Genomic DNA, 16,860 nt, shown 5'->3' with positions numbered 1-16,860 from the left:
GATAAACAGACAAAGTCTTTTCCCTGGGCTCGGGGAGTCCAGAACTAGAGGGCATAGATTTAGGGTGAGAGGGAAAAGATATAAAAGAGACCTAAGGGGCAATGTTTTCATGCAGAGGGTGGTACGTGTATGGAATAAGCTGCCAGAGGATGTGGTTGAGGCTGGTACAATTGCAACATTTAAAAGGCATTTGGATGGGTATATGAATAGGAAGGGTTTAGAGGGATATAGGCCAGGTGTTGGCAGGTGGGACTAGATTGGTTTGGGATATCTGGTCAGCATGGACTGGTTGGACCAAAGAGTCTGTTTCCACGCTGTACATCTCTATGACTCTATGACTCTAACTTTCTTAAATAGTGGCACCACATTAGGCAACTTGCAGTCTTCTGACATTTCACCTGTGGCTGTTGATGATATAAATATCTCAGCAAGGGACCCATAATCACTTCCTTAGCTTCACACAGAGTTCTAGGGTACACCTGATCAGGTCCAGGGGTTTATTCATTTTTGCACATCTTAAGACGTCCAGCATCTCCTCCTCTGTAATGTAGTCGATTTTCAAGATTTGTTAGCTAGAATTGATATTTCAGAAAAATCAGAGTAGATGTATTCCCAATATAAGAAAAATTCAAAAGGGGGAATCAACCCTGTGTGCTTAACTAAAGAAGTTAAAGAACATATGAAATTTAAGGAAGAAAAACAGACAACTGAAAAAAGTGAGTGACAAGTCAGATGATTGGTCAGAATATTAATAACAATAGAGAATGTCTGAAAGGTTAAAGAGGGGGAAGAAATTAGAGATTGAAAGGAAGCTAGCCAGAAACAGATAATAGGAGTTTCTATATTTATTTAAAAGGAAAAGAGTGAGTAACATGAGTGTTGGTCCTTTAAAGAATGAGATGAGGGAGTTAATAGCTGAAAGGAAGGAAATGGAAATGAATCATGTCGTTTCTGCTTTCAGTAGAGAGCATACAAAAGTATCTCAGTAATAGCTTCAATAAGGAGGAGAGGAACAGAGCAAAGTTACAATTGTAGGGAAGTTGTGTAAAGAAAGTTAGGTGATTGTGTGCCATTTACATGTTCTCCCCTTGTCTGCATAGGTTTCTGCCAGGTATTCTGGTTTCTTCCCACAGTCACAAAGTGTGTAAGTGTGGTAGATTGGCCAATCTAAAAATTGCCTGATAGTGTCTTTGGGTGTGAAGGCTAGGTGGATTTGCCATTGTAAAATGTGGGGCTACAGGTATAGGTTGGGAGGTGGGTTTGAGTGAGATGATCTTTGGAGGGTTAGTGTGACTTGATGAGTTCTACCTGCACATAGGGATTCTATTATTGTTGGACAAGGGAATCTGTAGTAGTTTGGAGTGGATGGAAATATGGAATGCAAATCACAAATAGATCAGTCATGATCTTATTTAAGGCAGAGTATGTTTGAGGGACCAAATGGCCTACCTCTACTCTTATTTCTTATCTTCATATGTTTATATGAGTTGAAACAGGCAGGGACATTGAAAGTTGGAAGGTGGAATTAGAATTCCAATGAGATAAAGATCAAAGGGAAGGAGAAAAGGAGAGAGAAATGGAAAAAAAAAGGGAAGTAGAATTGTAATAGAAAATAGGCAGATTTAGCTGGAAAATGCAACACTATGTTAGGATAATATAGGTACCACTAGAATTTGCAATTCAGATTCAGTACAGAATTTTCATTTTCTGAAGCATTCATGCCTTGTGAAAAACTCAGTGAAGTGCAAGTTGAATTCTTTTTCATTTTGTTGAAAAACACAGAAAAACATTTCTTAGAGGGTCAATTAATTGAGAGGGGTCACAGAATTTATTCCATGCTTTCTAGATTATGAACAAACAAAGGTTGCCATCTTAAATGTACAGGAGTTAGTGTTGGAGATGTACATACCACCAGAAATCTCAAAATCCTGAAAATAGTCTACCCATAGCTACGGTGAACGACAGAAAAATAGCAACATAAAAACCAGGAGAAGGAGTAAGCCCTTCAAGCCTGCTTTGCTGTTCAATACGATCCTGTATTTCAAAGTCATATACCATCTTCATCCACAGACCTCCTGATGCCTTTAAAATTAAAAAAAAAGATCTACCTTATTCTTGAATATATTGAGTGACTTTTCCTCCACAGCTTTCTGTGGTAGAGAATTTCATGGGTTTGCTGCCCTTTGAGTGAAGCAATTTTTTCTCATCTGTGAAACACATCACTTTTGATTATTGTATAAGATTCCTAAACTTTACAAAGCTTCCAAAAACTTACGTAAAAAAACCATTTTAATGAAATAATTTAAGAATGGTGTCTGACTTAAGATAGGAGCATAGAGTGAGAAAAAATGCAAAGCTACTGTGCAATAATCCAACTAATGCAAGGTCCAGCTGGAAAATATATTCTCTTATCTATTTGATTCTTTAATAGTCTCCCCTTATTAAGAGTTAATGCTTCATTATACTGCACTAGACTTTGCAACACATGTTATCCAGCTGTGAAACTGCAGTAACAATGGTGTAAGATCTAATAGCACAAGTTGTATGAAAAATTAAATCCAGTTTGCACTTAGATTAAATTGAGCAACCTGTGACTCAGAATGTTTTTGAGTAAGTTTTCCAGCTCCATTAGTGACATGGGATTATGGAATAATTCCACAAGCAAGGTCACTAAAACAAAGTAAGAAATAGCACTTTAGTCACTTAACCATTGATGAGCTGCGATAATATATGGAATAATCAATGGCTGGAAGTGAATTATATGTCATTACTTTGGCTTGGCATTCATGAGCCTCAGGGGATTTGCAAAATTTAATTGTTACCTTAATTTTACTACCTGACATCACTTTGTTGTCATGTACAAAAAGGAGTTAGTGAATTTAAATTAAGCTTGTTGTTCCCTTCTTAATCCTAAGACAGTTATATATTTTTGATGCAATGTTTTCCTTTTTTATCATATCATCTATTGAAGACGTATTCCCCAAACCTTTCCACGAGTTCCAAACTTAAAGACAAATTCTTTTAGATGAAATCAAAGATATGCTTTTTTTAGCAATGCATTCAAAATGTGGGACAATTTCTTTACTGCTTCATTCACACACGCACAAGCATACAAGGTAGAAAGAAGAATGGGGTGGAAGGAAGTCACACATCCAAATCTACATCATGGAATATTGGTATTGCAATACACTCCAGCAGATGCCTTTGTATTTTGTTAAATTTCACAAGCAAGTTGGCCAAATCTTCTCTCTGGGGGAAAGTGAGGGCTGCAGATGGGGGAGATCAGAGTCAAAAAGTGCAGCGCTGGAAAAGCACAGCTAGTCAGGCAGCATCCGAGGAGCAGGAGAGTCATTCCTGATGAAGAGCTTATGCTCGAAACGTTGACTCCCCTGCTCTTCGGATACTGCCTGACTGGCTTTGCTTTTCCAGTGCTGTACTTCTTGACTCTGATCTCCAGCATCTGCAGTCCTCACTTTCTCCTGCTTGAGAGAATGAGTTTGTTTATTACATTTCCATTGCAGGATGTGGTGTGAGTAAATAGTTATCTTGTTTTCTGTTTTAAACCTATTCAAAAGTCTATTTTACGCTTATTATTGAACGTCAGAAACACCCCAAGAAGGTTTTCAGTATACATCCTAAAGTGGGCGGCACGGTGGCACAGTGGTTAGCACTGCTGCCTCACAGCGCCCGTAGTGTTAGGTAAGGGGTAAATGTAGGGGTATGGGTGGGTTGCGCTTCGGCGGGGCAGTGTGGACTTGTTGGGCTGAAGGGCCTGTTTCCACACTGTAAGTAATCTAATCTAATCTAAAGTAATCTAATCTAATCTATATCTTGTTGTAAACAAACAAGAGGTGAGGAGAAGGAGGAAGAGTTATCTCATCACTTCTTTCTGTCAGTTACAATGAACTTTTGTTGCAATCCCTCCCAAGCCAAGACAACCTGAGATGCAATGTTCAGAACAGAATACAGTGTCTGAAATTGGTCCTTTAAAAACATCAAGGAGGTAAGAGGATATTGTAACCTATTTTTGGGAATTTGATTGATTCTTGGGAATTTTAGTAAATGAATGGCAGTGTAGTACAAACATGAATAATGTAAGAAATATAGCACAAGATGGAGTATTGTCAAACATGAATGGGTACCCCTTTGCACTGTTTCATCAGAGCATAGAGATTATGAAAAAGTAATAAGGTCGATTTAGTTTTCTTTTAAAGATCATAGAAGCTGCATGGTACACTGATAATGGAGCTGTTGACTAATCAGAGTGATTAATCTCTATCAATTAGTCTACAAACCAAGATATGGCACAAGGAGTATTGAATGTCATGTCAGAATCATAAGTCATTTACAACAGTATTCTACAGTTCTAATTGCTAGCTAATTACTATGGTACCATGTCCTTGTAAGAACATAATAAATCTGCCAATTTCACCATTGCCATTAAACTCAACGGAGATCCTAATGACTATTAGAAACTTTTACTGGCTTTAGTGCAGCTAAATGCAGTGCAAAGCAAATTGCCCAATGAATTCCTTTTATACTCTGCAAATTGCTGGAATTTTAAAAATTATTTAAAAATATTAATGGGGCATTTAAAGAGGTCAAATTTTATGAAACATTCAGCCTCTTTTGGTAAAATCCACTTGGAAAAACCAGTAACACTAGAGATTGACTCATCTTATATACCTCAAAACAGAGCTCTACGAGATCCAAGTATATTCATTTATAAGCATTACTCTTCTTTAGTCATTTTTATTTCATTCTGGGAAGGTAAACCATGAGATTAAAACTTTTATCTGATGTAGTCGACTTCTACCAGGGTGTGTAAAATGTGTTTGGAATGAACATCAAAACCAACTAATGGATATGGAACAATACCTTCCTTTTGGACCATACCTGTTTTATTCATGTGTCTTACCTTTCACTGCTTGATTAAAGCTGCTGAAAATTAATGGCTGAAGAAAGACTAAAAGGACCTCCAGATCTGCATATAACAGTAAATATATTTTTACATGGAACATGAAACCAGTATCTATGGAAATAAATTAGTTAACTTCTGAAAAATGCTGTGGGAACAGAGAATGTGAGTAACTTGTTCTCATTTATGTGTGGAAGGCAACAGATTATATTGCTGTGCCACCCGTTTTAAACAACTGCAGCATGCATCCAGCACTCTCTGTGCAGTTAATCAGTGGGGTGGCACTATCACCTATGGCTAGGGTTACATAAAGATTGTCTTCATCTGGGCCATGATATTCTGGAGAGTAGCTGATGATCCAGCAGTGTGATAACCAAAGTCTTAAACAGGGCACTTCAAATCTGTAGGGAAGAGATGGAAAGAGAGATGTCTTGAGTCAGTGGGAAATCAGGACATCCACTTGACACATATATAGGAGGTAGTAGAAGGTGAAACAGCAGCAGAGGTCAATACATTGACATAGATCAAACAACATGGTGCAGTGCAGGAAGATGTTTAATGATCTTATGTGAATTGTCAATGTCAGTGAGTTCATCTCTAAATGTTACATTTTACTAACTCCTCTGCTGGCTTCATCCATTGCTCAATTCAGTACCGTTCACCTACTGATAATCTCCACCAGTCCATACTCTTCAATTCATATGGTTCACCTCACCTTCGTACACCAAGCTTCATTCCCACAACTCACAGCTCACAAACATGAAGAGCTAGTCAACCATAGCATCCTCTTCATTAAATATATCACTGAACTCACAGTGATACATTTTATCCTGCCTCACAGGAGAAGTTAGTGCAGTCAGCAGCAAAGAGCTGAAGAAGGCCAGATTTGCTGGCATGTTTTAGCCCCCATAGAGGAGGCAGTACTGGTTAGCATGGAGAGTGGCATCATTACTGCCATTAGTGATCCAGAACCATGAGTGGGTTAGATAGGATAGATAGGGATAAACTGTCTCTGTCCATAAAAGGAATAAGAACAACAAATAGATTTAAATGATCTGCAAAGGAACTAAGTGGAAAGTGAAGATAACCGTTTTCATTCAACGATTTATTTGGATATGAAATGCATTGCCTGGAAATGTGCTGGCGGCAGATTCAGTTGAGGCATTCAAGAGGGAAAAAACATAAGATTGGCACAAGGTAATGATGCTTATTTAACAAGCCAGTGTAAGCACAATGGGCCGAATGGCCTTCTTCTGCACCATAACAATTCTGGGATTCTCATTAACAAATCCGAAGAGATGGATAATGAGAATGTTGTGCACTTAGGTCTCTTTCTTTCATCTTCTATTCTCCTTATTCCATAATCTCTGCTAACCGACAAGATTTATTTGATATAAGTACAAGTGTCATCATTCTGGAATTCTGTTCTACAGAAAACTGCTAAGACCAGTTCATTTTAAATATATTCAAGAGGGAGCTGGATGTGGCCCTTGCAGCTAAAGAGATCAAGCGATGTGTAGACAAAGCGTGAGCGAGGTATTAAAGTTGTATGATTAGCTATGAGCTCGTTGAATGACGATGTAGGCTTGAAGGGCCGAATGGCCTACTCCTGCACCAATTTTCTATGTTTCATTTCTCTTATGCCATCACCAAGCAGGAAAATACTGATATTAAAGTTAATTCGCTCCTTGCATAAGTAAAATATGTTTTTTTAAGGAACAGTTGCTCATCCAGTAAGTGGTCACACTTCCATGATAATTTTGTTGTAGACTACCAAGTGATGGAACTTGAGCAGTTGAAACATTCAGAGTCTGATGAATGAGCCAACAGCCCCCTGGAATGCTAATTCTTTAAAATGTATTCTGGGAATATGAGTTTTGCTGTCAGTTTTGGCATTCATTATCCATCCCTAGTTATCCTGAGAAGGTGATGTTGGACTTTTTCCTTGCAAAACTGGCTTGAAACAATTGTGTGACATGCCTGGTGTAACAATTGAGAACCAACTGCATTGTTACAGAACTGGTATCAAATGTAAACCAGACCAGGTAAGAATTATTGGCTTGGTGAATAATGGACTTTTTGAGTAATTTATTAACAAAGTGATATAATAAACATACTTTTAGTTTGCAATGTCACAATACCTTTGTTGCAAATATGAAGCATGTGGGATTGTGATGTGCTTGGATTGCTTTTTTAAGTTTAAGACAAAATGGAGTAATTAAGGGAATCATGTGACTTGCAATAACAGTATTAAAAAGGTGAAATCTTATCCTGTGATTTTTCCAATCAGCCAGTCAAAGTTTTAAAAATATTACCTGAAAATGTCATTCAGTTTCTCTAGGCTGGTCGAGCCTTTTTAAAGCCTCTGTAATGTTATGATAAGACAGGTATCAGTCCCCTTCCACTCCTGATAAAGATATTTCAGACAAAAATATTAGTATGACTGCTAATATTTCCTGCAATAGTTTCTAAGTTTTAGTTGCACAATCATTGATTATACTACATAATAAAATTAACGCAATTACCATCAGTGCCATAGAATCTTATGTACTTCATTTGATGCTGACTTCCTTGATCATCCTGAATAACTTTTGATGTACTGCCTTGTGTTTATGGATCCAGGAGCCATTGTGTGTGGTATCCTTAACAAAATATGCTTTATAAAAATAAACAATTTGCAGAGATTGAAATAAAGAGCCTATCAATCTCAATCTCACGCACCAATACCTGACATGACGCACCTCAAGTCTGGGTTTCATCAATATTAAAGTGGATCACTGAATCATTGAGCAATATGATGCAGTTTCATTTTAAATGAATGGTCTTCTTTTCAAGACAGGCATCTCAAGTCAGCAGTGAAGTAGAGCTGAAGTAGAAATTGTATATGAGGCTGTAGAAATAGGTAGGGATAAATGCCTTCATGGATCATAGGTCTTTTTTTATTTAAAGAAATGTATTTTTGAACAAGATAAAACTTATTTTAATCTTTCATCAGCAATAATTACATTTATGAACATTAGTTATTTTGTGTTGTGAAAATATGGAATACGTTCAAATGATTAGCCTTCAAATAACAGATGAAATTTAATGCAGAGAAATGTGCAGTGTATTATTTTGATCAGAAGAATGAAAAGTGATAATATAAACTAAATGATTTGATTTTGAAGAAGATTACATGGAGACATTCCAAAACTGAGTCAAGAATACGAATCAGGACCAGGATGTTAGGAAAGAGTTAGAGATAGAGACAATTTATACTACATGTGAAGTGGGAGTTAATTGGAGTTGGTCATTGTTGGCATGGAGAACAGTTAACTGTCAATCTTAGTTCTCAGACTAGGCTGGATAGACATCTAGCCCTGATGAGCACAAGGGAATAAATTTCAACTTTTTGTATCCTTTGCAAATGGTTACCATGCCAGTTTTCATTCCCCTGCACCCCCCCCCCCCCCCCCCACCCCACCACACACACAAACACACACACACACACACACACAGGTCCTCGAACATTAGGCTTTTATAGAGAACAAAAATGCATAGACACAGGCTTTAGTTCAAGCACAATCTGGTTAGCTACTAAACCAAAACTCTCCTGTCAACTCGATTTTAAAAAATGCTTTAAGTTGGTTTACATAACACTTCAATTGGTTTGTCTGACTTAAACTCTGCTCCTCCACAAAATACATTAAGTTACCATGACTTATGAGGAAAAAGATCTTTACTGAAAATTAAAAGGCAAGCCCCCATGATTCTGGCTGAAGCATATCTAATTCAAATTCTACATTTGATTTCCTAGATTTGGTCCTTAGTTTTAAATTACATCTCAGCCCCAACACCCTTTGGATTTTGCTGATAACATGCAATCCATCATGCAATTGATACCTCTGGTGAAAACTGTAGGTCCATGTGCTAAGTTGACTGTTCCTGATTCTCTTTCGTGACTGTAAATCCCCAATATGCTGGTGTATCCTACATTGATTGTAGGCTTGAGTCAGACTGACATCAATTTCTTCCTATTTTATATTGATTCTAATCAACTATATTACAACCACATCAAACATGTCATTGTTGTTATTCAGGACGAGAGCTATCTCTCTTTATTGTAGTTTACACCAAATCCAGTCAAGAATGATCAATGAAACAATGCAGTCGAGGAATACCCAATCCAGACACCACCTGATCAGTCCACAATGGTCCATAAAGGTTGCAAACATCTTTTGTGCTGTTTGGAGATGACTCACCACCTGACCCCAGATGGACAAAGGTTTGAATCATCCATTTCCCTCCTCAATGAGAACTCATCTTAATAAGAATGACCAGTTGGAAGCCAATCTCTTAAATGTACCTAGATGTGGCAGATTTTGACATTTCCCTGTACCAATATCCACCTGAGAATGTTAAATTCCTTATGCTGAGCCACTATCTGAATTTAAATCTTGTGTAAAATAGCTGAGGGTTGGTTATATCCACAGCATGGTGTGCATTGATTTTTAAAAATGTTTTATTAAATCTAGAATCGTAGATTCAAATTGTACAGAAGAGGCCTTTTAGCCCATTGAGTCCGCACCACCAAAAATACACTACAAGCTATACTAGTCCTACTTTCCTTTGCTGGTGTCATAACCTTGAAACTTATGACATTTTGAAAGTTTGTGAAGTTTCCTGCCTGAACCATCCTCCTTGACAGTGCTTTCTAGATTTCTACCACTCTATGGGTGTAAAAGATATTCCTCAAATCCTTCTAAGCCTCCTGCTTTCACTTTGAATTACTAAGAGGGACAGCTGTTTTGTATTCACCCTGACCATTCCCCTCATAATCTTATACATCTCTAACCCCCCTCAATCTTCTCTGCTTCAAAGAAAACACCTGAGCTTATCCAACCTCTCTTCATAGCTGAAATGCTCCATTCCAATCAACATCCTGGTGAATCTCCTCTGCATCCTTTCCAGTGCAACGACATCTTTCCTAGAATTAGGTGATCAGAACTGCACACAGAACTCCAGTTGTGGATTAACCAATGTTCTGCACAGCTCCAACAAGACTTGCCTGCTCTTATAATCTATGTCATGACCGATAAAGGAGAGATTCCAATCCTGTCCCTTGTAGATATGTTTAAGATCTGTGCTACCAAACAACCAAACTCGACTCTGTCCTCTCCTCTTTGCACCAGGAGCTCCCCACCTATGCTCCGGACGCAAGCCACACGCTCCATCTCCTCCAAGACTTCCAATTCCCATGTCCCATCTTTACGAAGGACATTCTGTCTCTCTACACCTGTATCCACCATGAGGAGGACCCAAGAGCCCTCAGTTTCTTCCTCACCCACAGGGCTAGCCAGTTCCCCTCCACCACTACTTTTATTTGCTTGGTGGAACTGGTCCTCATCCTTAATAATTTCTCCTTTGACTCCTGCCACACCCTACAAGCCACAGAGGTGGCTGTGAGCACCTGCATGGGTCCAAGCTATGCCTGCCTCTTCGTAGGACGCATGGAATGGTCCCTTTTCCACAGCTACACTGGCACCAACTGTCACTTTTCCTCTGCTACATTGATGACTGTATTGGGGCTGCCTCGTGCTCCCATGAGGATCTCAAATAGTTCAGCAACTTCACCCACACCTTCCACCCTGACCTCAAATGCATCTGGACCATCCCTGATACTTCCCTCCCCTTCCTGGATCTCTCCGTCTCCATCTCCAGTAACCGACTTCGCACCAACATCCATTTCAAAACTACCGACTCCCACAGCTACCTCGACATATCTTCTCTCATCCACCCTCCTACAAAAATGCTATCCCATACACTCAATTCCTCCGACTCTGCTTCATCTGTTCCCAGGATGAGGAATTCAACTTCAGGACGTCTGAGATGTCGTCCAACTTCAAAGATCGGAATTTTTCTTCTCCCATGATTAATAATGCCCTCAAGCTCCTTCCCCAAACCCTCAATAAGGATAGAGCCCCCCAATCCTTACATACCATCCCACCAACCTCTGAATCCAAAGTATCATCCTCCACCATTTTCGCCACCCGCAGTCAGACACCATCACCAAATAGATATTTCCTTTCTCACCTCTATCTGCTTTCTGTGGGGGCTGTTCACTCCACAAATCCCTTGTCAGTTTCACACTCTCCTCCAGCCCCTCCTCCACACTTGACACCTTTCTCTCCGATGAAGCCCAAGGCAAGCTCAGGGAACAACATTTCATTTTCCAGTTAGGCACTTTACAGCCTCAAGGTCTCAATATTGAATTCAATAACTTCAAAACTGACCGCATTATGGATGTTCTCCATTTTTCTGACATTCTGTCCAGACCCACCTCCCCCCACAGTCATATCTTGTTTGTGTCTTGTTTACTATGCTCTTTTAAAGAGGACTCATTCCTTCCCTTTCACACCTTAATTTAAACCCACTTTACATATCTTTTTCTCTTTCACCATTATTAACAACCACTTTGTCTTTTGCACATGCCTTCCAAACTATCTGCTTTCTTAGTCCTCCTCTACCTCTGTCAAAAGTACATTAAAAAAAATTCTAACACCTTGCAAGTTTGAAGAATTATACTGGACTTGAAACGTTAATCTGTTCCTCTGTCCACAAACATTACCAGACTTGTTGAGTTTTTTTGGCATTTTCTGTATTTGTACTGTATAGATTTACTGAAGAACCAGTGCCACAGTGAGAAACCAATGCTCTCCCTCTGTAGTAACATTCTCTGACCCAAGCATAATCATTCCTGGATCCAGAATGACTTCTGAATTCCCACATTGAATTCCATCTGACATAATTTCGCCCATTAACTTCGTCTTTCTCCTTCCATCTGCAGTAGTTACTCTATCATGAACTTTCAGCATACAACTCTCTTTTTTTTCATTCAAGTTATTGGTAAATAGTGAAAAGCATAGGTTCCAGTATAGTACAGAGCTGAGTGGATACTACTAATTAAACCTTTATTGTGACTTCTCTCTTCTTGCCAGTACCCCACCCATATTACTAGGTTGCTTCCAGTTCAATTTTCATGAACAATCACTTAGAGTCATAGAGTCATAGACATGCACAGCATTGAAATAGACCCTTCAGTCCAACCCATCCATGCCGAGCAAATATCCCAACCCAATCTAGTCCCACCGGTCAGCACCCAGTCCACATCCCTCCAAACCCTTCCTATTCATATACCCATCCAGATGTCTGTAAAATGTTGCAATTGTACTAGCCTCCACCACTTCCACTGGCAGGCCATTCCATTTCATACACGCACCACACTCTGTGTGAAAACGTTGCCCCTTAGGTCTCTTTTATATCTTTCCTCTCTCACCCTAAACATATGCCCTTTAGTTTTGGGCTCCCCTAACCCAAGGAAAAGACCTTGTCTATTTACCCTATCCATGCCCTTCATGATTTTATACACCTCTATAAGGTCACCCCTCAATCTCCGATGCTCCAGGGAAAATAGCCCCAGCCTATTCAACATCTCCCTATAGCCCAGATCCTCCAACCCTGGCAACATACTTATAAATCTTTTCTGAACCATTTCAAGCTTCACAACATTTTTCCAATAGGAAGGAGACCAGAATTGCATGCAATATTCCAAAAATGGCCTAACCAATGTCCTGTACATCCACAACATGACCTCCCAACACTTGCTTAGATTAGTATTAAATGTCTTCTGGAAGTTTGTTAAATAATATCCTTGTCAACATTCCCTTTTCGAGCACTTTAGTAACCTCTTCATAAAGTTCAATTATTTGTCATGATTGCTGAGAATAATGATCAACATATAATGTATACCATTCAAATTTCATTTGGGATACTTTTATGGACTCAAAAGATTTTAAATACATTGCTGACACTAAAACAGATGCTTTAATCATCTCCCAAGCCCAGGCAAAAATGATTGCTGTGGAATTAACACTTCAATCAAGAGGCCCTGAAACTTAGTGATAGGTCAACAAGGTGTCATATTTTATTTGCTCTTATATGATAACTTTACATATTGAGGGTGAAAGGTGGCCTGCAAAATGTTCAGTTAAAAAAAAACAATGGATCTACACTTGAAATATATAAGGATGCCATATTTCACTAGTGTGCTTTGAGCAACAAGCAGAGAGAAGGTAACATGGACCGAACACCACAAGGATATTGAAAGCCTCTGCCTTCCTCCCTCACTGTAAATGTCAATCACAGTAAACCAGTACTGATGACAGAAAAGTTTGGAGGTACCTTGACTGACTGAGAATTCAAGAGTACTAACAGACTTTGCCATCCTGAAGAAACTGAACAATAGCTGAGCAGTTGGGACACAGGGTTCACTCTCATAACTCAAAGACTATTAATCAGTAAATTGTATCTGTCTTTATTTCCCTGTCTTTACCAGATACCCTTACTCCCTTCAATTTCTTTGAAAGCAGGAAGTCCAGTGTCAGTGAACTCTCACTCCCCTCTTTATACTACAACTTTGAAGCCCAGCTTGAATCTGTCTGAATGGAAAGGATTACAACTCATCATTCTTTAGAAGGCTTAAGGTACTACCATTAATTAAGCCTTTTACTGTATCCCTTCAAAATAAACAAATACTTACAAATTCTATACCTTTAACTACACCTACCCTGTCGATCAGGCAGAGAAATACCTTCCCAGATGAGCAATTGATCTATTTCAACCATGGTCATAATTGCAAATCACTACTTCTATCCTAAATCCAGCTTTCTTATAGTGCCAAAATGGCCCCATAACAATGACTTTCACAAGCTTCTCTTACTTTTGATTGTACCTCTTGTATCTTCCAACATTCCTATACCCTGGATTTGTGATTTTCTAATAATTTATTTTGGGATGGGATATGAGTGTTGCTGTTGAGGCAAATATTTATTGCCCATCCTAAATCATCCTTGAACCGAATAGCTCACAAGGCCATTTCAGAAGGCAGTTAAACATCATCTATGTGGCTGTGGGTTGCATTTAGGCTACACCAGATGCATTTTTATATCAATGGAAGAGAGTTTCATGATCACCATTACTGAGATTAGCTTTCAGTGGCAGATTTCATTAACTAACTCTAAATTCCACCAGTTACTATAGTGGGATTTGAATGCATGTGCCCAGAGCATTCCTCCAGTGGTCTGCAGAACCACAGAAGTCAGCCTTCAATCAATTTGATTCACTGTGCATAATATCAACAAACAGGTGGAGGCACTGGATACTGTAAAGTCTGTGGGCCCTTACAACATTCTGGCATTAGTACTAGCGACTTGTGCTAGGAGAAAGTGAAGACTGCAGATGCTGGAGATCAGAGTCAAAAAGTGTGACGCTGGAAAAGCACAGCAGGTCAGGCAGCATCTGAGAAGCAGGAGAATTGATGTTTCAAACATAAGCCCTTCATCAGGGTTTATGCCTGAAAAGTCAATTCTCCTGCTGCTCCGATGCTGCCTGACGTGCTATGCTTTTCCAGTGCCACACTTTTCAATTGGAGACTTGTGCTCCAGAACTTGTCACATCCCGAGCCAAACTGTTTCAGTGCTGAGATTGATTGATTGATTTATTGCTGTCACATGTACAGAGATACAATGAAAAGTGTTGTTTTGTTTGCTATACAGGCAGATCATACCGTACAAAGTGCATCAGCGTAGCAGAACAAAACAAAACAAAAAGAACTCAATATTACAGCCAAAGAGAAGGTGCCCAGAGAGAGATTAACATTTAATTAACATTCTGGATTAGTGGTGCTGGAAGAGCACAGCAGTTCAGGCAGCATCGAAGGAGCTTCGAAATCGACGTTTCGGGCAAAAGTCCTTCATCAGGCAGTGAGCCTGAAGCGTGGAGAGGTAAACTAGAGGAGGGTGGGGGTGGGGAGAAAGTAGCATAGAGTACAATGGGTGAGTGGGGGAGGGGATGAAGGTGATAGGTCAGGAGATGTCTATTCAAAAGTCTGATAACAGCAGGGGAGATGCTGTTCTTGAATCTGTTCTATATATTCAAACGTTTATACCTTCTGCCCAAAGAAAGAGGGTAGAAGAGAGTTTAACAAGAATAGGAGATGTCTTTGATTATGGTGGTTGCTTTCAGGCAGCAGGAACTATAGGTGGAGTCAATGTATGGAAGACAGGGTGTGTTCATGACGCTCTGTAGTTTCTTACAGTCATGGGGACAGCAGTTGCCATACCATGCTGTGACGCATCTAAATAGGATGGTTTTCATGATGCATCTATAAAAATTGTAAGGGTCCTTGTGGACATGCCAAAATTCCTTAGCTGCCTGAAGAAGTAGAGATGCTGCTATGTTTTCTTAACTGTTGTTTCGACATGGGTGGACCAGGACTGATTGCTGGTGATCAACTCTCCCCCATCAAGAGATGATCACTTGACTATCTCCACCTAAGCACTATTGATTCAGATGGGGGTGCACCCTCCAATTGCTTCCTGAAGTTAATTACCAGTTCCTTCACTGAGCTGACATTGATTGAGAGATTGTTGTCTTTACACCATGTCGCTTAGTACTCAATCTCCTTCTTGTACCGTCAGTTCAGCTATAACGCATGTTTCTTTGATGCAAATTGACTTTAATGCGGTTGTAGAATTTAGACTGTTATTTGTAGAAGATGTGCTTTCCTTACCTGCATTGGCTATAACATGGTTCTGGCTCCATTAGTTTAATGACGTGGCTATTGTGGGATTTTCCTCTAATGCGAGATCACATGAAAACTGAACCATTGCGTTATATCAGAACAAACTATATTCTGTCTCATTGTATATTCTGTCTCAACAGTGGTGTCATCAGCAACCTTGTAAATAGAGCTTGGGTGACATTTAGCCGTGCAGTCATGAGTGTGTATTGAGTATAGTAGGGGGCTGAGTACATAGCCTTGCGGGACACTGGTGTTATGGATTATGGTGGAGATGGTGTTGTCACCTATGCTTACTGATTGCGACCTATGGGTCAGGAAGTCAAGGATCTAGTTACAGAAGGGGGAACTGAGGCTTTGGTCTTGAAATTTAGATGTGAGTTAATTTGGAATTATTACGTTAAGGCAGAACTACAGTCAGTAAGTAGGATGAGCAGGAGCCTGGAAAAACATAGCAAGCCAGGCAGCATCAGGAGGTGCAGAAGTCGATGTTTCGGATGCAATGGGAGCCGAAACATCGTGGGTGTCTTTGTTTTTCAGATGTTCCAGGGTAAGTGTAGGGCCAGGGAGATGGCATCTGCCGTGGATCTGTTCCAACAGTATACTTAGATTGAGATTTTATTGTCATCTATACTCCAGCACAGAAGGGCAGGAGATCAGTGAAAAGTGTATAATGTTGCCACATAGAGTGCCATCTTAGGTGCAAAGGTATCGAGGTACTAAAAACGCAGGTATGAAATAGTAAAAGAAACAAAGGAAACAAAGTTAAGCATTACCTTTATAGAATAAATGGAAAAATAAAAACACATGGCAACATTTAAAATTAAAGTCCTTCTTGATATAAACTAGAAAAATAATGGAACTAAATCAAAACTTCAGTAGTCTTTGATGAGACCCCTCTGCTTAGCTCACCTGCAAGAGACCTCAGCTGCCTGTTCTTGATGCTGCTGCCTTTGCCAATATCTAGGGACCTCCCTCACTGTTTGGTCTTCCCTGCTGAAGCTGCTGCCTTCCTGATCTCCTTCTCCCTCTGAAATGTGCCAGGCAGGACCTATTTGCACACCCAGCTACTGTCACACTGGGCTGAGAGACTGGCTGAGAGACTGCCACAGGACGTTGAGAGACCGCCACATGCCAGGCTAAGAGGACACCTCGTTGGGTCCATGCTGAAGCTGGGAGTGAAGAAAGGAAGGAAAGGAACTCCAAGAGAGAAAAGAGAAAAAAAAGAGAAGAAAATGAGAAAGAAACAGATGGAGCAGACGAGCTCTGGCTGAAGCATTCAATTGATGAAGGCAATTTGGTCAGCTGGAGTTGATGTGAGCCA

The sequence above is a fragment of the Chiloscyllium plagiosum genome, chromosome 6 (assembly GCF_004010195.1).
Source record: "Chiloscyllium plagiosum isolate BGI_BamShark_2017 chromosome 6, ASM401019v2, whole genome shotgun sequence".
In the NCBI taxonomy this organism is placed as follows: Eukaryota; Metazoa; Chordata; class Chondrichthyes; order Orectolobiformes; family Hemiscylliidae; genus Chiloscyllium; species Chiloscyllium plagiosum.
This window is presented reverse-complemented; position numbering follows the sequence as displayed.